Source organism: Cebus imitator, unplaced genomic scaffold (genome assembly GCF_001604975.1).
Source record: "Cebus imitator isolate Cc_AM_T3 unplaced genomic scaffold, Cebus_imitator-1.0 Scaffold24, whole genome shotgun sequence".
Lineage (NCBI taxonomy): Eukaryota > Metazoa > Chordata > Mammalia > Primates > Cebidae > Cebus > Cebus imitator.
In genome coordinates, this window is record NW_016107339.1 from 6,121,099 (window position 1) to 6,149,045 (window position 27,947).

The following is a 27,947-nucleotide window of genomic DNA, read 5'->3' on the forward strand; positions in this document are numbered from 1 at the left end:
CATATGAGATGAAATTTATTTGCTATACTAGATACATTGACTAATGTATCACTATCAAGTTTGACTTAGAGTAGAAGCCCATTAAAAAGATAAAACTAGGCAGTAGTCATTTTTCACTATGGTACTATTTGACATATTTTTGTATTATCTAAATAAGCTTGAAAGAGTGTTTAATAAATTTGTAAAACTCAATAATTCTAGACTGTTACAAGAATCAATTACTTTGTTATAGTAGTTATAATAAATAAAAATATATTACAGGATAGTAAATTTAAGATAAAAAATAATTATATACATAAAGTTTTTTTTCATATGTAGGAGATGTCAGTAAAGATTTTATTATATTTCTCAAATGCATCATATTTAGATTTAAGCTCCAAAGAGAGAAATGATGGATATGGATATAAACATAGGTCTAAGAAAAAATGCGAAATATCATTAAGTATTAGACAATGAATATATAAATTTAAATTACAAAAATCTGGGTTTCTTACACTTGAAAAGGCAAGGAAGAACCTTAATAAACGTATTAAAGCAAATAAAGGAATATTATTATCTGAAGATGTTTTTTAGCTTCTGTCCTTCTATTAATGAAAGAAAAACAATGAGTTAAAACTACAGTATGAATAATTCAGGTTACCTACAGTATCATTAAGAGAGAAAGTTCCTTGATTTGGCATTTTTCCTTTTTATTTTTCATAGATATTCATCCAACTGGGGGAGTTAAAAGTAAATTCTCTTAAAGGTAACGGAATGCATTCTGCTTTTCTCAAGTGTTTTGATAGAGAATGATAAGTTTTTTGTTTTTGTTTGTTTGTTTTTAATGTGAGATGGAGTCTCACTCTGTTGCCCAGCCTGCAGTGCAGTGGAATGATCTTGGCTCATCACAAACTCTGCCTCCTGGGTTCAAATGATTCTCCTACGTCAGCCTCCTGAGTAGCTGGGACTACAGGCATGCACCACCACACACAGCTAATTTTTGTATTTTTAGCAGAGATGGGGTTTCATCACATTGTCCAAGGTGGTGTTGAACTCCTGACCTCACAATTCGCCCGCCTTGGCTTCCTGAGAATGAGAAGTTTTAAAAGCAAGGATTCTTAGTGAAAGTTACTTATAAAAGTGTATTTCTATTGTGTCATAAATACATGTATTTTCATTTAAAAATGAGTTTAGCAGATTAATAAACTGTAATTGCCCTTTTGAATGTTACTTTCTAATAAAATGGAACTTGGCAAAATAGAAGTCTTGGAACTATTAATTTTTTATCTTTCTGTAGCTTTAATTTTTCTTTAGTTTTTAACAAGATAATTTTTTGCATTTTTTATATTTTACTTTTACAATGTGAAAGAATTGTTAATTAAAAAAAAGAAAGTTCCATTTTTTATTTAGGTTAAGATTTAATTTAAGAAATGTAGGGTACTAAATCATGAGTTTCACTTTGTCGGTATGTGAATTTTAACCTAAAAATCAACTCCAATTCTCTGGTGAATTCAAAGATCTCTGTTAGGAGTTCTGATTGTGAATTTACTTACAGTAGTTGTATAAAAAACAAGGATTATCAAAGTGTGCTGGTCCTAACATCCTCAAGTTGTGTGGCTTCCAGCGAACCCTTCACCCCTCCTGCTCCATTCTCCCATTTGTAAGAAGGAATTGAACAAATGATCTCTGTTCCCTTCTAATGTGACAAATCTTGGCCCACTTGGAAAAGCGTTATTGCACACTTATGTTTATGGTATTGTTAACCTCAGTGGTACATGGTATTTTGTCTTTAACATATACCTTAAAATTTTATGTTTGTTTGGACTTCAAGGAAGCTCAATCATTTCAAAATATATTTTATTGTTTAATTTTCCTGTAATTGTGGCAGCTCTCAAATCTTCAGCAATGTGTACATTGATAAGACTTTTGCATTTGATGATGCTCTCAGAGTTCAACTACACAAGCAAAGACTTGATGGTACCTAGAGTCAAATATAGACAAATGGGGCAGGGTACGGTGGCTCAGGCCCGTAATCCCAGAACTTGGGGCGGCTGAGGCGGGTGGATTACATCAGGTCAGGAGCTCGCGATGAGTCTAGTTAACATGGTGAAACCCTGTCTCTACTACAGATACAAAAATTATCCAGGCATGATGGTAGCTGGTGTCTGTAGTCCCAGCTACTGAAGAGGCTGAAGCAGGATAAACCACTTGAACCTGGGAGGCAGAGGTTGCAGTGAGCTGAGTTCACACAGTTGTACTCCAGCTGGGATGACAAGAGTGAAACTATGTCCCCAACAAAACAAAACAAAACAAAACAAAACAAAACAAAACAAAACAAAACAGGATAGACAAATGGACTACATTGCCATGAAGCTCCTTCACATGCTAAGATGTTATAGATTTGTGGCTCCATATATCTCCATTGTTAAAATTTATAGTGGTGTCACCTGGCCATTTCAAAATATATATTTTCTCTAAAATCCTGCCTTATCCTAAGTTTTTAGGTAGGTTAAACTACGTTTTTAAGTAGGTTAAACTACGTTTTTAAGTAAACATGGGTTTTCTTCCAGAAATGCTAAAATCAGCAGATATTTTGTTGTATACTGAATATTACTAACAACGTCAGTTCATTATAACTATAATCTACCAATGAGAGAGAAATCTACTTGATCTAATCCAAAATGCCAGTGATGAAAATGGAAAAGACTGTGGAAATTTTAAAATTGTGAATTTCAAATAATAAATGTATAGATCAATAATCATTGGGGACAAAAATGAAACACTATGAATATTTAAGTCAAATTAAATGGCATAATAAACAAATGTTCATATATAATCTTCCTAGTGACATACTCATTTCTAATCCAATGATGTTCATCAATAAAACAACTTTTATTGTAGGCTTAGTGCAAGCTAAACTACAATTTTACGTGCAACCATTTTTTCCTAAAGCAGATCACATGGACAGTGGCAATATTTTTTTTTTTCCAAAACAAATCACACAAGTATTTAAATATTATCTACCCATTCAACGTTCACTTTCTTTTTATTTTTATTTTTTTTTATGAGATGGAATCCTGCTCTCTCACCCAGGCTGGAGTACAATGGCTGATCTCATTGCACCGCAACCTCCACCTCTCAGGTTCAAGCAATTCTCCTCCCTCTGCGCTGGGATTACAGGCACCCCCCACCACACCTTGCTAATTTTTGTATTTTCAGTAGAGACAGGGTTTCACCATCTTGGCCACGCTGGTCTAGAACTCCTGACATAATGATCCACATGCTTTGGCCTCCCAAAGTGCTGGGATTACAGGCCTGAGTCACCGAGCCCAGCCCACTTTTTTACTACAAGTCTATGGTAATCAAAACAGCATGGTGCTGGCACTAAAATAGAGATATAGACCAATGGAACAGAAGAGAGGCCTCAGAAATAATGCCACACATCTGCAACCATCTGATCTTTGACAAACCTGACAACAACAAGCAATGGGGAAAGGATTCCCTATTTAATAAATGGTGTTGTGAAAACTGGCTAGCCATATGCAGAAAGCTGAAACTGGATCCCTTCCTTACACCTTACATAAATATTAACTCCAGATACATTAAAGATTTAAACATAAGATCTAACACCATAAAAAACCCTAGAAGAAAACCTGGCAATATCATTCAGGACATATACATGGGCAAGGACTTCATGATTAAAACACCAAAAGCAATGGCAACAAAAGCCAAAATAGACAAATATGATGTAATTAAACTAGAGTTTCTGCACAGCAAGAGAAAATATCATTAGAGTGAATCAGCAACCAACAGAATGGGAAAAAAATGTTTGCAATCTACCCATCTGACAAAGGGCTAATATCCAAAATCTACAAAGAACTTAAACAAATTTACAAAACAAACAAAGAAAGAAACAAAAAAACAACCCCATCAAAAAGTAGGTGAAGGATATGAACAGGCACTTCTCATATTTCATATGAAATATTTCATATAAAATAAAGCTCATTATCACTGGTCATTAGAGAAATGCAAATCAAAATTACACTGAGATACCGTCTCACACCGGTTAGAAAGGTGATCATTAAAAAACCAGGAGACAACAGATGCTGGAGGGGATGTGGACAAATAGGAAAGCTTTTACATTGTTGGGGGGAGTGTAAATTAGTTCAACAATTGTGGAAGACAGTGTGGCGATTCCTCAAGGATCTAGAAATAGAAATATCATTTGACTCCGAAATCCCATTACTGGATATATACCCAAAGGAGTATAAATCATTCTATCATAAAGACACATACGCATGTATGTTTATTGTGGCATTGTTCACAATAGCAATGACTTGGAACCAACCCAAATGCCCATCAATGATAGACTGGATAAAGAAAATGTGGCAGATATACAACATGGAATACTATGCAGACATAAAAAAGGATGAGTTCATGTCCTTTGCAGGGACATGAATGAAACTGGAAACCATCATTCTCAGCAAACTGACACAAGAACAGAAAACCAAACACTGCATGTTTTCACTTATGAGTGGGTGTTGAATAATGAGAACACATGGACACAGAAAGGGGAATGCCACACACTGGGGCCTGTTGGGGGTTGGAGGGCTAGGGTAGGCATAGCAGGGGGTGCAAGATAGGGGAGGGATAGCATTAGGAGAAATACCTAACGTAGATGATGAAGTGATGGATGCAGCAAACCACCATGGCACGTGTATACCTATGTAACAAGCCTCCAAGTTCTGCACATGTACCCCAGAATTTAAAGTATAATAATAATAATAATTAAAATTTTTAAAGAAAGATTATGTCATCTACAAACAGATAATTTGTCTTCCTTTCTTATTTGGATGCAATAAATTTTAAATAGAATAAAATTTATAAACCACAAAATTAAAAATGAACAAAAAAATCTCTGTCCCACCTGATGTTAATTATTTTGAAAGATGTTATTTTGTCTGAAATCTACCCAGAGAAAGGGATGTTATTGCTGACTGTCTTGTAGATTTAACTATGTGTGAACTGGATAACTTTCTTTATTGTTTGACATGACAGTGGCAGAAGGTGGCAGGAAAGAGTAGATCTGTACTCAACTCATGTTGGCTTGTTTTAGTCCAACTTATAATAATAATATTTTGCTACATTAGAAATAGGCACACATTGAGACTTTCCTGGGCAAAGAGTCACATCCTTGTAAATAATGTGTCCAAATTAAACCAGTTTGGCATTCTGATTGCTTAATTAAGCAAGTTTGGTTCATGTAATTGGAGTTAGAAAGTGAGGCTTCTTTTTTAGGACCTTCAAAATAAGAATGATCTCTGAAGAATAAATCTTTGAAATCAATACATAGCGGATTAGAAAAAAGATTTTCAAAGTCACCTTGGAGAGAAAGAATGCACCCAGACCAGCACTAGTTCAGAAGTAATTTGAAGTAACTTGAATAAACACATCCAGAAACAAGAAATGCTGACCTCAAGGAACTGGTCAACCATGGAAACACATGAAAAAGTCAGTGGAGTGTCACCTCAGTCTGTAAATGCACTCTTTGGTGGAAACAAGTCTTGCGGATAAAACTTGGCTAGTGGCATGACCATCTCTCTTGTCAAAGATGCTGCAGGCTGCCATGTCCTGAAGTTATAAAATTATTGTTTCATTTCACTTTACTTGTCCTGATTTCATGGCTATCATGCAGCCTTCTGATTTTGATCTGACTTTCCTTGTAAGTCTGTATACAAGGTGCAAATGAGCTGGATCATAAAAATTTGATATAATTTTTTGTCTCATTACAGTAATTTCCTACTGAAATCCCAGAATCTTTATTTTATGCTCTTATTAGATAGGTTACACAATATTACTCATAAATTACATCTTGTTCAAAACAAGTATTTAGAGTAACTGGCACCAATACCATATTTGAGACTGTTCACAATCAACTGGTATTTTATGAAGGACATTAATGAAAATGTCTGTAATTTTAGTGTTTGCTTATAAATAAATGAATTATCAGAAACACTTATATAATGTTACCAGCTACCAATGTTAATTCACTTAATCTTCAAAGCACTGCCAATGAGGTAGGTACTGTAATCATCCCCAATTTACAGATGAGAAAACTGAGTCACAGCCAATCAGTGGCAGAGCTCTGTTTTAAACTCAGGCTCTGGCTTTAGAGTCAGGTCCTAATGATAACCTAGATTGTAAGATGAGATCATATAATCTCCACATATAAAAAGATATGAACAAATTCTTCAAAAATTGCATGGCCATTCTTCACTAACATTTCTTTGTTTCTTTGTTCAATATCTTTTTCTAGCATCAACTTTTAACTGGCATCTTATACTGTGGAAATACACTTCAGTCATTTAATTGAGGTCTATTAAAATAAGAGTCCTAAGCACTAATCAACACCGTATGTTTTTCAATTAACTGGTAATATATATCTATTTCTCAAGCTCATGATAACTAATGGAGCACTTTGGGTGGCTTAAACTATTTAAGACCGTATTTAATTTAGAAAAATCAAATTACAAAATATGAAAACTTTCCTGTGATAACTGACTTTTTCTGTCTCTTTCTGTTAACCTCCATAAACACACACACACACACACACACACACACACACACACACACACACACACACAGAGAGAGAAAGAAAGAGAAAGAGAGAGACAGAGACATATATGTACTTTTAAAACATTACATATATATTTCATTTCATTCTTTTTATAATGGGAATGAAGTTAGTGATGAAACCAGAAGGTAACAAAGTTCTTCCCATGAGGAATACTTAGACATTTTGCTCAAAATAAAATTTTACATTAAAATTGAAAACATAATAGATATATATTTAATTACAATTAGGAAATATTATTTTAACATTGCTTTATAACTTGGGAAGTAAAATAAGTAAAACAGCAAAGGAGGCTCAACTGTGTGGAATCATATGTTCATTCTGACAGCAATGATAGCTGTCCACAATAATTTAGAGTTGTCACTGAGATGCAGTCGGCCACTGAGAGACAACCTTTTCTAGCCTTCCTTTCTCCCAGGGTAGCTGTGGTAAGCAGAATAATACAAACTCCACACACAAGAATGTCCATATCCTACTCTCCAGAACCTATAAATATGACAAAAGGGACATTGCATGTTATTAAGTGGGTCTAGAAACTGTGCACCTTGTTAGAATTCATGAAGTTATAATCAATAACCCAAACTTCACCTTTCAATACCAGAAAGAGAGTGTACACAGGAATAATGGAGAAAAGATGGGAAAAGAAGGGCCTTAACTTCAGCAATGTCTCAGGATACAAAATCAATGTGCAAAAATCACAAGCATTCCTATACACCAATAATAGACAGAGAGCCAAATCATGAGTGAACTTCCATTCACAATTGCTACAAAGAGAATAAAATACCTAGAAATACAACTACCAAGGGATGTGAAGGACCTCTTCAAGGAGAACTACAAACCACTGCTCAAGAAAATAAGAGAGGACAAACAGATGGAAAAACATTTCACGATCATGGATAGGAAGAATCAATATTGTGAAAATGGCAATTTTACCCAAAGTAATTTATACATTAAATGCTATTCCCATGAAGCTACCATTGACCTTCACAGAATTGGAAAAAAAACACCTTAAACTTCATATGGAACCAAAAAAGAGCCTGCATAGCCAAGACAGTCCTAAGCAAAAACAAACAAACAAAAAAACTAAAAGAACAAGCTGGAGGCATTACCCTATCTGACTTCAACTATACTACCAGCCTACAGTAATCAAAGCAGCATGGTACCAGTACCAAAAGAGAGATACAGACCAATGAAACAGAACCAAGGCCTCAGAAGTAATGCCACACATCTACAATCATATGATCTTTGACAAACCTGACAACAACAAGTAATGGGAAAAGAATTCCTTATTTAATACATAGTGTTGGGAAAACTGGCTAGCCATATACAGAAAGCTGAACCTGGACATTATACCTTATACAAAAATTAACTCCAGATGGATTAAAGATTTAAACCACAGACCTACCACCATAAAAACCCTAGAAGAAAACCTAGGCAATATCATTCAGGACATAGGCATAGACAAGGACTTCATGACTAAAATATCGAAAGCAATGGCAACAAAAGCCAAAATAGACAAATGGGATCTAATTAAACTTAAGAGCTTATGCACAACAACAACAAAAAAACAATCATTATAGTGAACCAGCAACCAACAGAATGTGAAAAAAAATTTGCAATCCCCCCATAAACCAAAGGGCTAATATCCAGAATCTGTGGAGAGCTTAAAAATATTTACAAGAAAAAACAGATAACCCGATCAAAAAGTTGGCAAAGGATATGAACAGACACTTCTCAAAAGAAGACATATATGCAACCAACAAACATGAAAAAGAAGCTCATCATCACTGGTCATTAGAGAAACGCAAATCAAAACCACATTGAGATACCACCTCATGCCAGGTACCATGGTGACCATTAAAAAATCAGGAGACAACAGATGCTGGAGAGGATGTGGACAAATAGGAAAATTTTTACACTGCTGATGGGAGTGTAAATTAGTTCAACTATTATGGAATACAGTGTGGCAATTCCTCAAGGATCTAGAAATAGAAATACCATTTGACCCAGCAATCCCATTACTGAGTATATACCCAAAGAAGTATAAAATCATTCTATTATAAAGACACATGCACACATATGTTCATAGCGGCACTGTTTTCAATAGCAAAGACTTGGAACCAACCCAAATGCCCATCAATGATAGGCTGGATAAAGAAAATGTGGCACATATACACCATGGAATACCATGCAGCCATAAACAAGATGAGTTTATGTCCTTTACAGTGATATGGATGAAACTGGAAACCATCATTCTCAGCGAACTGACACAAGAACAGAAAACAAAACACTGCATGTTATCACTCATAAGTGAATGTTGAACAATGAGAACACATGGTCACCAGGAGGATAACATCACACACTGGGGCCTGTTGGGGGGTTGGAGGGACTAGGGGAGGGATAGCAGGGGGTGGGGGATTGGGGAAGATAACATTAGGAGAAATACCTAATGTAGATGACAGGGGGATGGATGCAGCAAACTACCATGGCATGTGTATACCTATGTAACAAACCTGCATGATCTGCACACATACCCCTGAACTTAAAGCATAATAAAAAATTAAATAATATGTATACAGTAACAATAAAATAGAGGCAGAAACCAAGTTTTTGAGTTTATTCTGTGGGCAAAAACAAAGCATTAGATTTATTTTAGCAAGTAAAATGATTTGTAATTTCATAAGATACTGCAACCAACACTATGGAAAGAGACCTGGAGTGGAGAGATTAAAGACCAATGGCAATTGAAACAGTATTTACTGCTAAACCCTACCTACAATAGTCTTGCTTCATATATGAAAGTGCATTGGAAGAAACACAGTGACTCTGCTGTATTTTTTAACAACTTATAGTGTGTATGTGTTTCCATACAAGTATGTGTACATACTTTTTAAAATATTTTAAAATAACTAGAGAAATATCTTCTCATTGTACTAGGAACTTTTTGGTTTTAAGCATTTCTATTTCACTTCTTTTTCTCTTTTCTCATTAGGACTGGTAATTCAGTTCTAACACTGGTTACAAAGATAAGTACATAAAAATAAATATCCAAATGGCATTAGGAACAACCCAGCCGGATTGCTGCTGAGCAGATAATATATGCTGATTTAGAGCAAGTTCTGTTAGAAAGCCCAACAGCCTTCTAGACTTGGCAGAAAAAAACAGTATTTTTTTTTCTTTCCATTAGGTGTACAATCCATTCCTCAATTGGTAACTGCAACATTTCTACAGATTTTTTTTTTCAGGTGGAATTATTGTGTTTTAGGGTTAAGTTTTGCTCATATATTAAAGTTAGCTCCAAGGTCATCCATGACTTCTTATGAGCTGTCTTGCTCAACAGGGATTCTGAGAGAGGATCCATTAGGCATGCCCTATGGCATTACCTGCAAGTGATGGATTAACTTCTGTCTTACATATCCAGAATGGCATAGACAGGAACCGTACATGGGGCAACTGAGAAAACGTCACTGAAATCATCTCTTCTGTGGTTCAGATTAGGAAACCCCACTAAGTCCTAACACAAACACATATATTTCTTTCCTCAATCTATACCTTGGGATCTTATGTACAATATTAATTTCATAGGCCTATGACAATTCATACTATTCAAACCTCTGTTTAGAAGTGCAAGTGAGAACTGAGGGACCTGAATCAGGAATAAGGGAACACAAAGGAGGAAGAAAGAGGAGAAAAAAGGAAGGTTCAATATTATTGGGCAAATTTTGACTGGTTTGTAGATTTGCAGATCTAAAGTATTAATAAATTGATTATTATCTAGAAAGAGGCATTACAGAAATACATGACTTTATTCTCCTGCTCACCACCAAAAATCTTTTATTTTTAGATTTGCATACCTTGTATGTTAGATGATGACAATAAGCCAAATTTAAATAGCTCAAAGTTGTTTTGGTTGGCATACCTCAAAACAGGCATTAGTAGACATACATATGGACCCAGCCAATTCTACATTGCCTTGTGTCCTGATGAAAGTGTCCTGTTGCTCATTAAGTACAAGCATTGCATTCCAAATGATATTAGGAGATTCCAGAATTGAGCTCTACTTACAGAGCTATATATATGCTAACCCTCATATACCATCTGTTATTCTTTGCTAATTCGAACACACTTTTGCCCTGATGTGTTTGCATTATTTGGAAAAATGAACACTTACCAATTAAATTCAACAATAAAAATGGCCCAGTGGGTGTAATGAAGCAATAAAAAAGACAGTATTCTTGGTAAGTGTTGCCATCACAGTTTGAGATTTTATATTGCTGCTGAGGAGTAATTTCTAAAACAATTACTTGTGGGCAAATATATTAATAATATTCAAATACAGTAGAAGTTGAAAATCAAATCTATGAGACGGGAAATTTTAAGTTCAGGCGGACATTGTGTCCATGATGTGGCACATCCCCTCCGCTCACATGCTGCAGCAGTGTTAATTTTATTCCAGCTGTGCTCTCTGTGATGACAGTGCACTTACAAGGTACAGTAAATACGTTTGTTTGCGGATAGTTCTTTTCTGTTATTCATCTTGTTTTAAACTCATGTATTAGTAATCTTAATTTCATTTCAAATGAGTGGAAAGTTCTTTTTGAAGTGTCTAGAGGAAATTTTTCCAACTAGATATGTCAAGGAATTTGTCATGGTCACTGAGTATAATGGCCAGCAGCCACAAGTTCATAAAGTAATTGCTAATATCGTTAAGTTCTAAAGGTCAAGGTTATATAAATACTAACCTAGAGATATGAGACAAGCCCATTAGAACCATCTACATTACCTGGTATTGAAGGAAAATTAAATATTGACATATATAAAACTGTCCTCTATGAATAACCTTATACTTCTTTAGTATTTTTAAATAGAGCTACAATCCTTGAAATATATCCATACACAGGAAATAGTTAAGATTTATAATAATGGTACAGGCTATTTTTTTTTTCTTTTTACACCAGATAGATTTACATTCTTGTAATTTGGGGTATAATTTAACCTAATTTAACATGATAATCACATGACCTACTACTTCACAATGACTATAAAGGATACTCTGTGAATTTCTAAAATGTAAATGTAAAATAATCTCTGAAAACTACTTAAAAGTCACATTCAAACAAGTTTTTCTCCCTCAAACTATATGACTGTTATTCGTCTTTAAGAAACAAGTTGTTTTTAAAGAAATTGACAGTAATTATTAACATAGTGAATTAAGTTAAATACAGTATTCTTTTTTTAAAAAAATAAACATAGGAAATAAAAAGCATAAGTTGCTTTTTCTATTGTTAACTGGGTTATTTGTTATTAGCATAACTAAACATATTTTTAAATAGTCTGCCATATTGACCTGATAAGACAATTTTGCCTAAGATGATCACTTAGAGGTGGGCTAGAGCATATTCTTCTTCTACAGTTAATTCTAGGTGTACAATATGTATGATAGAATATAAACATTCTGTTCTTACTATTGTCTTTAAACATTTAAGCTGATAAAGCTGTTACTCAAAAATTGAGACACTAATAAAATGTGTAGTATTTGTACCTGCAAATCAGTAATTAAGGTTGTGAAGAATTATTGTATAATTCTTATATTCTAAAGAATTATAAAATAAAGACTACCGTTAAAATATTTCAGTGAAGGAATGATATAGGCATTATTAAAAATTACCACTTTGTGAGACGCACAAGGAGAATGTATCAATGACTTACTACTACTGATGCTTATTAAATAACTCTAATGAACCAATCTATTAAAAAAGCAAGTGGTAATTTCCAGATTCATCTAAGAAAGCAGAATTCTTCTTAACTGTCTTGTTTAGGAATTGACAGGATGATAATGATGAAGAGGATGTGACTTTTTTCTCTCTACCATAAAATGGCTCCATCATTCACCTATTTCTCCAATCCATGTATTCAAGTGATTCTTTCAATGATAGTACCCTGCCCCTAACTTCAGGGTTTAGAAACATAGCCCCAAGACTAATACATTACAGTGACTTAGTCCAAAGGAGGACATATGAACCACACTGGGTCAGAGAACTTCTGAGAGACTTGGTGTTCAGATGCTGAGAGTTGTTTTCTTTTCCCCTCATTTTCAAGCTGAGATGTCTTCATTGAGCTAACGGTAGGCTTTGTTTCCCCAAAACAAAGAACTCATACTGTAGCCTGAGAAAATGAAGCTGTTCTAGCCACTTCCAAGATTGTTCCTCTTTGTATTCATGCTGTTGTGTAGTCTCCTTCCATAATAAACAGGGCTAACATAAGTAACCAATAGCATACACTGCAAAAATGATGGTGTGTGACTCCTCAGGCTAGTTCACAAGATTTCTGCCTTACACTCTCTTAGATCATCACTGGGGGAAACCAGCTGCCATGCTGTGAATACTCTCAAACAATCCATGTGTGTGAACTACCACGCTGAAAGTGGACTGTCCAACTACAACCAGGCCTTCAAGAGGTTACTGATGTCAGGGCCAACATCCTGACTGTGATCTCATGAGAAAACCTCAGCAAAAACTATCTAACTAAGCTTCTTCTGAATTCCAGACCTATAGAAATTGTGTGAGATAATTGTTCTTTGGCCCAGCCAAGATCCTAAGAAGATAGGGGTGGAAGTTTGCCTCCCCTACACAAATGCTTGCCACAACTTAGTGAGACCTTAAATGAACCCAGTACTAGGTTAACATTTTCTCTAATTCTTAAATAATTCTGCTAAGTAGGTTGTCATTATTATGATCAAACCACACTGAATGTTTAAGTACCTTGACTAAGAAATAAAGCTGGGTTTCTGACAAAGGTCTATTTAATACCAATGCCCAAGTTCTTTCACCATGAAGCCACAGTTTCTAATTTCATATACCTACCTAGGATTTAATGTCAGATAAGACAAGAGTAGTTGTTCTTAACACTCTTCCTTCAAAGAAAATTCTTAGTTATCAAAAATTAAATTTTAATTGTTTGAAAGTTAATAATACCCTCTTATGAATAGTTCATATCTCACCCACATTGAGGAAGTACTTTGATACCTTCCTTTAATACTTCCCTTCCAGGCAGAATAAACTTTTTCACAGTATAACCTTTATTAATTAAAAATAGCATTCTCTTCCTAATGTATTATGAAATGTTGAAGGCAGTAATTTGAGCAGTTATTGTTTGTACACATTTTTCTATTATAAAGTGATACAATCATACCAATTTTGAAACAGATGAAAAAAATCAAAATGTTAACCTAATTACTCAAACACAGATTTTCCCAAAGCTTATCAGATGTTCTTAACAAATATTATATGGGATATATAAGATTTAAGGACAAATTAATTTGTAAAATTATGGATTAAATGAATTTTAGTGGAATTATTTTCTGTAGTACATCTTAGAATCTTTAATGTTTTGGTTTATATTGTAACTTCAAAATTGAAGACTATATGCAGTTTTTCTAATTTATTTGACCACTGAACTCTTTTATCATAAAGCTTCTAGATTAGTGTTCCATGGAGCTTTGGCAATGTGTGCAATATTCTGTAATATATTGGGGCTCCTTTCACTTTTGTAAGTAAGCCCAGGATAAACATCCTTAGGCAGTTACATTGTTTTTCATATGTTTTGGGAAATTCTAGGGTAATACCCAAAACCTCAAAGATGTAAGTATTATTTCAAAGATTATTAGCAACTTAGGTTTTTCATTATATTTTTAAATGACTTTCAAAATGATTCTACCCACTTTTAGACTACAATCAAGGGATGGGAATGTCAGTTTTATTAACCTCTTATCAGCAATAGGTAGTACATTTTTACCTTATTTTTGCTAGTGAAAGAAATGGAAAATGATAGCTCATTGCTGTAACTATTTTTATTTTTGATTTGTTAGAAGGTAGAATACTTCTGTGAATGTTTTATTAGAATTTCCTCTTTATGTAATATATACTTCTGAACTTTACTCACATATGCATGGTAATTTGGAAGCATTAATTATTATTTTAAGAAGTTTTATAACCTCTTATGCTTGGTAAATATTAACTATTACATACTGATTATTGATAAAATGTTTATTAATTTTGCATAAGCTATTTTTGCAAACATTAATGTATTATTTTAGTTTAGTCATATACACAGGTGCTATTTTATCATTCCTTTCATATTACAGATAAAAGCCAACTGTATTTACCCCAGAGCTTTGTTGTTGTAAATTGGGGTTTTTGAATTAAAATTAATTCTGACAGGTATTTTTGGTGCATAGAATATAGCTAGGTCTTAAATTTACATTTTCCCCCAAATAGGTAAACAATTATATTAAGAAGATTTTTTTTTAATCTGACTTTTCCATTTATATCTTTCACCTTTAATCCACTGCTATGTTTTAGTTTTCAGTTAACATACAGTACAATTCACTTTCATTTGTGTATAACTCCATAAATTTTAACATATATTTAAATTTGTGTAACCGTCAATAAAATCAGCACATAAAACACCCCATCGCCCCCCAACTCTTCCTTGTATTATTCATTTGTAGGCATACCCTTTTTACTCCTGGAAATTACTGATCTGTTCTGTGTCATTAGTTTTTTTCTTTTCAAGAATTTAAGTGGAATAAAAAAGTGTGTGCCCCTTTGAGACTGGCTTTTTAACTCAGGATAATGCTTTTAAGATACTTCCAAATTATGTGTATTAATAGTTTGTTTTTTTGGTACTGAGAAGTTATCCATAGTATGAACATACCACAATTTGCTTATATATTCACCTGTTGGAGGACACTCGGGGTTTTCCAAAATTTTCGTGATTATAAATCATTCATACAGGCTTTTATTTGTGAATATAAGTTTTGATTTATCTAGAATAAAATATCAGGGGCAATATCTCATTCATGATATGTTTAACCTCATAAGAAACCTCATATTATTTTTTTAAAAATGTATCATTCTGAATTTCTACCAGCAATTTATGAGAGTTCCAGTTGCTCCACACTATCATTAGCAGTTGGTATCATAAGTAATTTTTAAAGTTTCAGCCATTCTAATGGTTTCTAGTGGAATCACACTGTGGTTTTAATCTGCATTTTCTTAATGACTAATGATATTGAACACTTTTTTTCTTAACTCACTGTTCAAAGGAAAAAATGTATTTTAATGTGTCTATTTGTCACACATATTTTCTCTTTGTTGAAGTATCTGTTCAAGTCTATGAACTGGAGCTTTGAATTTACGTAAATTCATATATACAGGTACATAAATTTATATATAGATTTATATAAAGATTTATATCTAGAAAGTATATATTCATATATGTGTACATATATATTTACACATACATACATACACACACAACACACAAAGTATATACACACACACACACACACACATATATATATATATATATATATATATATATATATATACTTTTTTCTTTCTAGATATAAATCTTTTATTGGCATGGCCAGCTTGAAGGCCATTAATTTTTTTCACTAATATACTATACTTTTTATGGCATATGTAAGAAGACTTTTTCCTGACACATTTCATAAAGATTTTCTCCTATACGTTCTACTCAAAGTTTTACAGTTTTACATTTTGAAATCTACGGTCCGAACATTATGAGCAACTTATGGGATTTATCTATATTCTCAAATTTTCAAAAGTGACTATATTTTTTACACTATTAACAAAGCACAAGAATGCTAGTTTTATTGATATCTAGCCAGCATTACATATTCTATTTTTTCAGTGTTTGCTTGTTCATTGCAGTACTATTCACAATAGCAAAGACATGGAATCAACCTAAACGCCCATTAATGATAGACTGGATAAAGAAAATGCTGTATATTTACACCATGAAATATTATACAGCCTTAAAAAGAGTGAGATCGTGTTCTTTGCCGGAACATGGATGGAGATGGAGGCATTATCCTCAGCAAACTAACACAGGAGCAGAAAACCAAATACCACATGTTCTCACTTATAAGTGGGAGCAAATGATAAGAACACATGGACATAAAGAGGAAAACAATACACACTGGGGCCTTTTGGAGGGTAGAAGGTAAGAGAAGGAAAAGGATGAGGAAGAATAACTAGTGGATACTAGTCTTCATACCTGAGTGATAAAATAGTCTGCACAACAAACCCTGATGACACAAGTTTACTTATGTAACAAAACTATTGTACCCCTGGACCTAAAAACAAACAAACAAACATTAAATAAATGTTTGATCATTGAATAGGTGGAAAACAGTTACAGCTATGTATGTAGCTTTTAAGTATTCTTATCTGCATTCTTATTGCTATACCAACTTTGTTTTGTTCAGCATTTTATAGGACATTCTTTGTCATTCTTTCACTTCATATCTTATGTTTATATTTAGAGGGTGTATTTTGTCAAAATAGGATTGTCACTTGATATTACTTAGTTCATTTATATTTGATAAATCATATATGTGAATTTAAATCTTTTATTTGCTTATTTTCTCCTTTCATTCTTTTTCTATCTCTTGCCTTCTTTTAATTGATCTATTTTGCATTTATTCTCTGTTATCTTGTTGATAATACTGTGGTTTATTATTCTTTTATTTCCTATCCCAGAGAGTACAACATGGATCCTCGACTTACTAGAGTCCATTACAGATTGCTAATTTTACCATATATTGAAAAATTCATGAACATTTTAAGAAACACTTTGATTTTGCTCATATCCCATTTGTTTTACATCATCATCTATTATAATTCTACATTTGTTTAAACCCCAAAATACACTGTTGTCATTTTAAGGATTGTTTTTGTTTGTTTTGCCACACATTCACCATTTTGATGATTAGTTCTTTACTGTACTAAACTGCTTTTTATCTGAGATCATTTTCTCTCACTCTAGAGATTGTCCTTAATATTTATTAAGCATGCATCTGCAGGTGGAAAATTCTTGTATTTTTCTTTGCCCCAAAATATCTTAATGTTACTTTTATTTTTGAAGGACATTTTAAATAGATATAGAATCTATGTTGGCAGGTATCTTTTTCTCAATTTGTAAATATTATTCCATAAAATTTAGCTTCTATTTTTTTCTGGTGAAAATTCAGTTTTCACATAATTATTCACATGATTTTTAGTCTGAAGTTTTATTTTCCTTTTGCCTGTCCCTTTTATAATGAAAAATTTTAAAAGATGTTTGGTGCAATTTTTGTTGAATTTATTCTGCTTGGTGATTTTGAATTTGTAATATGACATATTTTATCAGCACAAGAAAATTCTTGGGCAGCATTTCTTTGACTATTACTTTTATTCTAGGCTCCTTCTCCACTTCTAAGACTATAACTACACAAGCAACTTTTCATGATGAACCATATATTTCTATCATGCCTTCCTGTATTTTTCCATGTTTTGTTTCCTACCAGTTATTTAGTCCAGATAATTTAGTGAATTGTTTACAGCTCATAAAATCATCAACGAGATAGAAAATTAACAAGGATATCCAGGATTTGAACTCAGATCTGGACCAAGCAGACCTAACAGACATCTACAGAACTCTCCACTCCAAAGCCAAACTAGGTATTGATGGATCATATCTCAAAATAATAAAAGCTATTTATGACAAACCCACAGCCAATATCATACTATATGGGCGAAAACTGGAAGCATTCATTCCCTTTGAAAACTGGCACAAGGCAAGCATGCCCTCTTTCACCACTCCTATTCAACATAGTATTGGAAGTTCTGGCTTGGGCCACCAGGAAAGAGGAAAAAAATAGAGTATTTCAACAGGATGAGAGGACATCAAATTGTCCCTGTTTGCAGATGACATGATTGTAGATTTAGAAAACCCCATTGTCTCAGTCCAAAGTATCCTTAAGCTGATAGGCAATTTCAATGAAGTCTCAGTATACAAAAATCAATGTGCAAAAATCACAAGCATTACTATACACAATAATAGACAAACAGAGAACCAAATCATGAGTATACTCCCATTCACAATTGCTACAAAGAGAATAAAATACCTGGAAATACAACTAACAAGGGATGTGAAGGACCTCTTCAAGAAGAACTAGAAACCACTGTTAAGGAAATAAGAGAGGACACAAACAGATGGATAAACAGTCCATGCTCATGGTTAGGAAGAATCAATATTGTGAAAATGGCCATACTACCCAAAGTAATTTATAGATTCAATGTGATTCCCATCAAGCTATCATTGACCTTCTTCACAGAACTGGAAAAATTGACCTTAAACTTCATATGGAACCAAGAAAGAGCCTGCATAGCCAAGACAATCCTAAGCAAAAAAANAACAAGCTGGAAGCATTACACTACCTGACTTCAAACTGTATTACAAAGCTACTGTACTTGAAACAGCATGATACTGATATCAAAACAGAGATATAAACAAATAGAACAGAAGTCTCAGAAAAAATGTCACACGACTACAATCATCTGATCTTCGACAAACCAGACAAAAACAAGCAATCAGGAAATGATTCCCTATTTAATAGATGGTGTTGGGAAAACAGGCTAGCCATATGCACAAAGCTGAAACTGGACCCTTTCTTCATACTTTACACAAAAATTAACTCCAGATGGATTACATATTTAAACATAAGACCTAACACCATAAAAACCCTAGAGGAAAACCTAGGCAATACCATTCAGGATGTAGGCATAGGCAAGGACTTCATGACTAAAACACCAAAAGCAATGGTAACAAAAGCCAAAATTGACAAATGGGATCCAATTAAACTTAAGAACTTCTGCACAGCAAAAGAAACTATCAACAGAGTGAACAGGCAACTAACAGAATGTGAAAAAACTTTTGCAATCTACCCATCAGACAAAGGGTAATATCCATAATCTACAAAGAACTTAAACAAATTTACATGAAAAAAACAACCCCATCAAAAAGTGGGCGAAGGATATGAACACACACTTTTCAAAAGAAGATATATATGCAGCCAACCAACATGAGAAAAAGCTCATCACCACCGGTCTTAGAGAAATGCAAATCAAAACCACATTGAGATACAATCCCAGGCCAGTTAGAATGGCAATCATTAAAAAATCAGGAGACAGCAGATGCCGGAGAGGATATGGAGAAATAGGAACACTTTGACACTGTTGGTGGGAGTGTAAATTAGTTGAACCATTGTGGAAGATAGTGTGGCAATTCCTCAAGGATCTAGAAATAGAAATATCATTTGAACCAGAAATCCCATTACTGGGTATATATCCAAAGAATTAATAATTGTTCTATTATAAAGACATGCACATGCATGTTCATTGTCGCACTGTTTACAATAGCAAAGACTTGGAACCAAGCTAAAAGCCCATCAATGATAGACTGGATAAAGAAAATGTGACACATATACACCATGGAATACTATGCAGTCATAAAAAAGGATGAGTTCATATTCATTGCAGGGACATGGATGAAACGAGAAACCATCATCCTCAGCAAACTGACACAAGAACAGAAAACCAAACGCTGCATGTTCTCACTCATAAGTGGATGTTGAACAATGAGAACATACGGACACAGAGAGGGAAACATCACACACCAGGGCCTAGGGGTTGGGGGACTAGGGGAGGAATAGCAGGGTATGGGGGGATTGGGAAGGGATAGCATTAGGAGAAATACCCAATGTAGATGACAGGGCAATGGATGAGGCAAGCCACCACTACGGCATGTGTATACCTATGTAACAAAGCTGTACAATCTGCATATGTACCCCATAACTTAAAGAACAATAAATTTTTAAAAATAAGACATCTCTCTAGCTTTGACCAATTGGCAGTTGAACTCATTTATATTTGATTTTGACTTATTTGGTCAAAATGATGAAAAATGTTTATAAAACTTATAAACTACTCTAGAAGATGTTTGTGTCTTCCAGGGAATATTATGTGCTATTTATTTATTTAGGCCTTTAGCTAGAATTGGGGCAGATCCCTTTGATTCAATCAGATTGTGGGAAGTTTAGAGAATGGGTTTTGGGCCCCTACTCCCAGGGTGCAGGGCTTCAGGAGAGTCAGGTGAACATCTGGAGCTCTACCCAAGTTTTTTCTCCATACCATAAACTCCAGTGTTTTTCACCATGTTGTATGAGTCAGCCAGACGCTCTCCTGATAATTGCACCTTCCTTTCCCCTGGCATTCTGTTCAGATTCTGCATTCTGTTCATGACTCTGCATCATTTAGGATAAGACAAATGCCTTGATGAACCAAAGCTGCTTAAAATATCTACCTTACTTCCTTTTCTCTAGCATCTTGCCTTCAAAAGTCTTGCCTTCCTTTATTGGGTTCAGACTTCAACAGCTTTTTGTTGTCATTTTATGTAGCTTTCATAGTTGTGTGGAGGAAAGATTGGCTTTATACAAACCACTCTGTCATAGTCAGAAAGTGATATCTTCTTTCACTTTCTACAGTATATATTTATATATTGCTTTTCAAGTAGTATGTATTATGAATTCTTGCATACAATTTTAAAGCCAAGCAAACTGTTTAATAATCAGGATTAAATGTGGAGAACAGACATGGAAATTACATATACAATAATGCAGTTATGAGAATATTTAAGAGAAGAGGGTCAAAATAAACAATTTCTAATAGCTAGATTTGACAGGTTTACCTAGTAAGTTTAAAAGTTAAGTTGATAAAGATTGTATATTTAGAAAGAAGAGGGCAGTAAGACCCTCAATTTGTGATGTTGAGGCAACTACTAATATTTACAGCAAAAAAAACCACATTAGGATTGATTTGTGAAAGGACTCTCGATGACAGAAAGCTTCAAGATAATTAATGATCTGGTACTAGGCATTGTGAAAGAAAGCTCTAAGTCTTTTATACATGGGAAATAATGGATGAGCCCTTGTTTATAGAAATACACTTTCATAGAATAGACACAGAAGAAAAAAGAGAAGATAAGCTTTCTATTATTATTGAATTATATGTATTTGTAAAGAAGAACATTCCAAAAAATTTATCTCAACCAAAACCTTGCCTTGATATGTTTAAAATCTTTCAGACCTTTAATATTGTTTTTCTCTCACATTTTATGCTGACACATAATTTAAACAAATTACTACATATTTGCGATGCTATTATAAAAATGTTCACATGGAAGAAAGGCATGGTAAGTAAACACATATTCACTATAAAATTAGACAACTGAGTAAATAACCTTTCCCCAGTCTTCATATATGAGATCTTGCCCCATCAACTTTCTTGTCAACTTAGATTTCACCATTTCTTTTAAAGAGAAATCAGCTACTATTAGATTCATCATATTCCCCTCATGCTACACATTAACTGAAAGACTGAGCAGCAACTTCTTTGCTGAATGGAATTGCTGTACATTTCAATAAGTGTCTTCCTTAACATCTGCAGAATATAAATTCTACATCTACTCGTCTTTAATAAGTGTCACAATTATTGATCTTTACAAGTACCTCTCCTTATCTACTAATCTCACGTTTTACTTCTGCTGTTTCTATAAATCTCAGAATCTCTTAGCTCTGAGATTTGAGAAGAAAACAAAAAAAAAACACCCACAAATACACCAAAAACATGATCTCATCTCCACATTGTTTTTGCCATTTTTAGGTCTGAAGTTTTTGTTTTTGTCTCCCCCATCTTGCTTTCTCATCCCTTTGTTTCACCAAGCTATAATTATCTGCCCAATGTAGATTACATTTTACATCTCAGATCAGAGAAATGTGTGGAAGGAAATGCAGAAGTTAAAAATAACATGATCTGAATGTTTTATTCAATGCATACTTAAATAGGCAGCATATTAACAACACTGATTGACAAAATGGCTGAATGCAAAAGCTATCCAAATGGGAGTGTTTACCCCTGCAAAACAACAAGATGTTGGGCCACGGTAATGTTAGGGGTTCAATGTTTCACTTGGTGGGTTCAATGTTTCACTTGCTAGCTTCCATATAGTGAGGAAATTTGGTCTTCTGACTTCAAGTTTAATATTACAGTAGAAGTCCTGTAAGGTACACTAAAGAAGAGAAAAAGGAAGGGAAGCGGCACATACGGATTGTTGCTGCTGGAGGAGAACTGTGCTAATCCCAGAAGATTTCCTATTGTTAGCCTCACTGTTCAGATGAGAACACTGTAGTCAAAAATTTTAAGTAAATTTCCTAAAGCAGCATGATCTTTTCAAGAGCTAAATTTAAATAAGGTATGGGTAACTGTAAGGTCTCAAATTGAAGAAAATTAATACCTATTCAACAAAATACATACATATATGTGGCATATAGGTAAAATTTATGAATTAAATTTTTAAATTTAAACAGCATAAAATGTGAAATTTTATAAAAGGGGACCCAAGCAACAACAACAGCAATCACTATTTAAAATTATGAATGCTTATTATATACTTGAGTCAGGAAGCTGGGAATTTGGAGGACATCGATCTGATTATTTACTTGTTTTTAGTTCAACTTAAAAAAAATTTTATGCTTTAAAATCTATGTAGTAGTAGTTAACTATTATTATCTTAATGTGGTGATAGAAAGATAACTGATTTCACATACAGTACATAAGAAAACTCATAGCAGAGCCTACAAATAAGCCTTATCCTTTGTTTCTGGCATCTGTTACAGATATTGCTAAAGGTCTTTGGAAGAAGAGAGAGCATTTTCTAGGAAGAGTTCAGATTCAGCCACACATCCTTCACCTCAGGAGCAAATGGAAGGACTTTTCAAAGAGATCGCAGAAAATACAAGCATAACCTCCTGGTGCCATGCAGGAAAGTATGCCTGGGTGAGGTGAGTAACAACAGCTTTGGTTGCCTTGAAACTGTTCACTGGAGGGAGACAGAGCAAGATGGCCATACAGAAGCCTCCACTGATGTCCTCCTTGCAGGAATACCAAATTTAACAACTATCTATACAAAAAACCACCTACATGAGAACGAAGCATTAGGTAAGTCATCACAGTATCTGATTTTAACTTCACATCATTGAAAGAGGAACTGAACAGGGTAGGAAAGACAGTGTTGAATTGCCAACACTGTGTCTCTCTCCTATCCCCCAGCAGCAGATGCAGGATAGGGGGCTTGGGGAAGAGAGAACACAGTGATTGTAAAACTTTGCATTGGAAGTCAGTGCTCCCAGCGCTGAGCAGAACTCATCTGGTGCTTATAAAGGGATCATTTAGTTAAGCTCTAGACACAGGGGAATCACCGATTCTACTGGTTGGAACTTGAGTTTTGGCAAACCTTGCTGCTGCGAGCTAAAGTGCTTTCGAGTTCTAAATAACCTTGAAAAGCAATCTAAGCCACAAAAACTGCAACTCCTAGGCAAATCCTGGTGGTGTGCTGAGCTTAGAACCAGTGAATGCGGGGGAAATACAACCTAGGGAGACATCAGCCGTGTACCTAAGGGAGTGCTTGTGCTAGCCCTCTCTCAATCCCAGGCAGCGCAGCTCACAGCTCCAAAAGAAACCTGTTCCTTCTACTTGAGAAGAGAGGGAAGACAAAGAGGACTTTGTCTTGCAATGTGGATACCAGCTTAGCCACGGTAGGACAGGGTGCTGGGCAGAGTTGTGAGGACCTCATTCCAGGGTGTAGCTCCCAGATGACTTTTCTAGAAATACCTTGGGACAGAAGGGAATATGCTGCCCTGAAGGGAAGAAACCAGTCCTGGCAGGATTTATCCCTTGCTGACTAAAGAGCCCCTGAGTCCTGAATAAGAAGCAGTGGCAACCAAGTAGTGCAAACAATAGGCTGTACTGGCTTCATAGCTGTGGTGCCTTCAAGGAGAGACCCCTTCTGCTTGAGAAAAGCAGAGGAAAGAATAAAGAGAACTTTGTTTTGTAGAGTGGGTACCAGCTCAGGCACAAGGGTAGAGGATCAAGCAGGTTCTTGGGATCTGCAGTTCTAGGCCTTGTCTCTTGGATGGCATTTCTGCACCCATCATAGGCCAGAGGGAAGTCCACTGCTTCCCACAGTTACCACTAGCCTATGAAGAGCCCTTGGACCTTACGTGAGCATTGGCAGTGGCCTGGCAGTACTCCAAATGGACCTGTGGTTGTGGTGGACATGGAAACAGACTCATCTGCCAGGGAAAGGGAAAAGAAAAGTGGGAATGACTTTGTCTTATGATTTGAGTACCTGCTTTGATGCAGTAGAATTAAGCATAAGTTAGATTTCTAAGGTTCCAACTCCAAACCACAGCTTCTGTCTGCATGGCATGTCTGGATGTGCCTGGGGCCCAAGAAAACTTGTTGCCCTGAACGGAAAAATAGAAGTCTGGCTGGCTTCATAACTTGCTGATTATGAAGCCCAAGGGTTTTGATCAAACATAGGTAGTACTCAAGAGGTGGTTACAGTGGGCCTTGGATGAGACACAGTGCTGTGCTGGCATTAGGACTGATCCGCACAGTCCTAATGGTGGTGGCCACAGGGGTGCTTCTTACACCACTCCCCAGCTCCAGAGAGCTCAGCACAGAAAGGAGACTGTTTCTTTTCTGTTTGGAAGAATGAAAGGGAAGATAACAAGAGGTTCTCTCTGGCAATTTAGAGAATTCTCCTGGATCTTATCCAAGATCGCCAAGACAATAATTCAACCAGTCTGTAAGAGTCACAGCTTCACAGGGCCTGGGATGCCACGTACTGCAGCTACCACTGTAGTGATCAAGAACTTGTATCTTAAAAACCAAGTTCCTCAGGCTGGGTGCAGTGGCTTATGCCTGTAATCCCAGCATTTTGGGAAACCAAGGTTAGACAGATCACTAGGTCAAGAGATCGAGACCATCCTGGTCCACATGGTGAAACCCTGTCTCTACTAAAAATATAAAAATTAGCTGGGCATGGTGGTGCACACCTGTAGTCCCAGCTAATTGGGAGGCTGAGGCAGGAGAATAGCTTGAACCCGGGAGGCGGAAGTTGTGGTGAGCCGAGATCATGGCATTGCACTCCAGCCTGGGCAACAAGAGAGAAACTGGGTCTCAAAAACAAAACAAAACAAAACATAAGTTCTTCTGAATACCTGGAAAATCTTCCCCAGAAGAATGGACACAAACAATCCCAGATTGTAAAGACTAAAATTAATACTAACTTTTCAATGCCCAGAGAGTAATGAACATCCACAGGCATCAAGAGGATCCAGAAAAAAAAAAATCACCTCCCCATGCAAACTAAGGCATAAAGGACCAATCCCAGAGAGAGAGAAATATGTGATCTTTCAGAAAGAGAATTCAAAACAGCTATGTTAAGAAAACTCAAAAATTCAAGAAAACACAGAGAAGGCAGTCAGAATCCTACCCAATATATTAAACAAAGATACTGAAATAAGTGAAAGAATCAAGTGGAAATTCTGGAATTGAAAAACACAATTGATATAGTGAAAAATGCAGTATTATCATTCTTAGCAGAATTGATCATACAAAAGAGAGAATTAGCTTGAGGATAAATTATTTGAAAGTTACAGGAGAAAAAGAATAAAGAACAATGAAGCAAGTCTAGAAGATCTAGAAAACAGTCTCAAAAGGGCAAATCTAAGAGACACTGGCCATAAAGAGGGGATAGAGAGAGGACTGGCATAGAAAGTTTATTTAAAGAGTTTATTTAAAGCGATAATAAAAGAGGACTCCCCAAATCTTAAAAAAATAAAGTAAAATCAATATCCATGTACAAGAAGGTTACAGAACACCAAGAAAATTTAACCCCAAAACAATGACTTCAAGGCAAATCAAACTGCCAAAGGTCAAGAATAAATAAAAGATTCTAAAAACAGTAAGAGAAATGAAATAAATGACATCCAATGAAGCTCCAAATGTCTGGTTGCACACTTTTCAGTGGAAACTTTAAAGGCCAGAAGAGAAGACATGACAAGTTTAAAACACTGAAGGTAGAAATCTTCTATCCTAGAATAGTATATTTAGCGAAAATATCTTCAAACAGGAAGGAGAAATAATGATTTTCCCAGAGAAGCAAAAGCTGAGAGATTTCATCAACATCACACCAGTCCTACAAGAAATGCTACAAGAGGCTCCTCAATCCTAAAGAAAAAAAAATTATGAGCAATCAGAAATGATCTGAAGGTATAAAACTTGATGATAATTATAAGCACAGAGAAAAAGACAAAATATAACACTGCAACTGTGGTGTATAAACTATTTATATCTTAAGTAGAAAGATGAAAAGACAAACTGATCAAAAATAAAAAGTATAATAACTTTTCAAGAAATAGTAAAATAAGATAAATAAAAACAAAAAGTTAAAAAGCAGGGGGATGAAGCTAAGATGTAGAGTTTTTATTAGTTTTCTCTTTGCTTGTCTGTTTATGCAACAATGTTAAGTTGTCATCAGATTAAAAATGGGTTACAATATATTATTTGCAAGCCCCATGGTAACTCCAAATCTAAACTATTACAACAAACAACAAGAAAAAATTAAAATTTAAAACATAGCACCAGAGAAAATCACCTTCACTAAAAGGAGGAGAGGAAGGAAAGAAAGAAGGAAGAGAAGACCACAAAACAACCAGAAAACAAATAACAAAATGGTGAGAACAAGTTCTTGCTTTTGCTTATAAGTAATAGCACTGAATGTAAATGGACTAAACTCCCTCATCAAAAGGCACAGAGTGGCTGAATGTATTAAACAAAGACCCAACTCAATCTCTCGCCATACACAAAAATCAAATCACAATGGATTATAGAAAAATACTTCACCTGTAAAGACACACATACCGAAAATGAAAGGATGGAAAAAGATATTCTCTGCACATGGTAACCAAAAAAAGGGCAGGAGCAGCTATATTTATATCAGACAAAATAGATTTCAAGACGAAAACTATAACAAGAGACAAAGATGATCATTATATAATAATATTTATGGATTATAAGAAACACACTTCACCTATAAAGAAACACGTGCTGAAAATATAAGAATGGAAAAAGTTATTCTCTGCAAATGGTAACCCAAAAAGGGCAGGAGCAGCTATACTTATATCAGACAAAATAGATTTCAAGACAAAAACTATAAAAAGAGACAAAGGTCATTATATAATGATAAAGGAATAAATTCAGCAAAAGGATACAACAATTGTAGATATGTATGCATCCAACACTGGAACACCCAGATGTATAAAGCAAATAATCTAGAGCTAAAGAGAGAGACAAGCGCTAATAAAACAACTGCTGGAGACTTCAACATCCCACCAACAGCATTGGACAGATCATCCAGACAAAGGGTCAACAAAGAAAATTCAGACTTAATCTGCACTACAGGCCAAATGGACCTTATAGATATTTACAGAAAATTTGATCCAGTGTCTTCAAAATACACATTCTTACCAGCATATAAATCATTCTTAAGGATAGACCATATGTTAGGTCATAAAACAAGT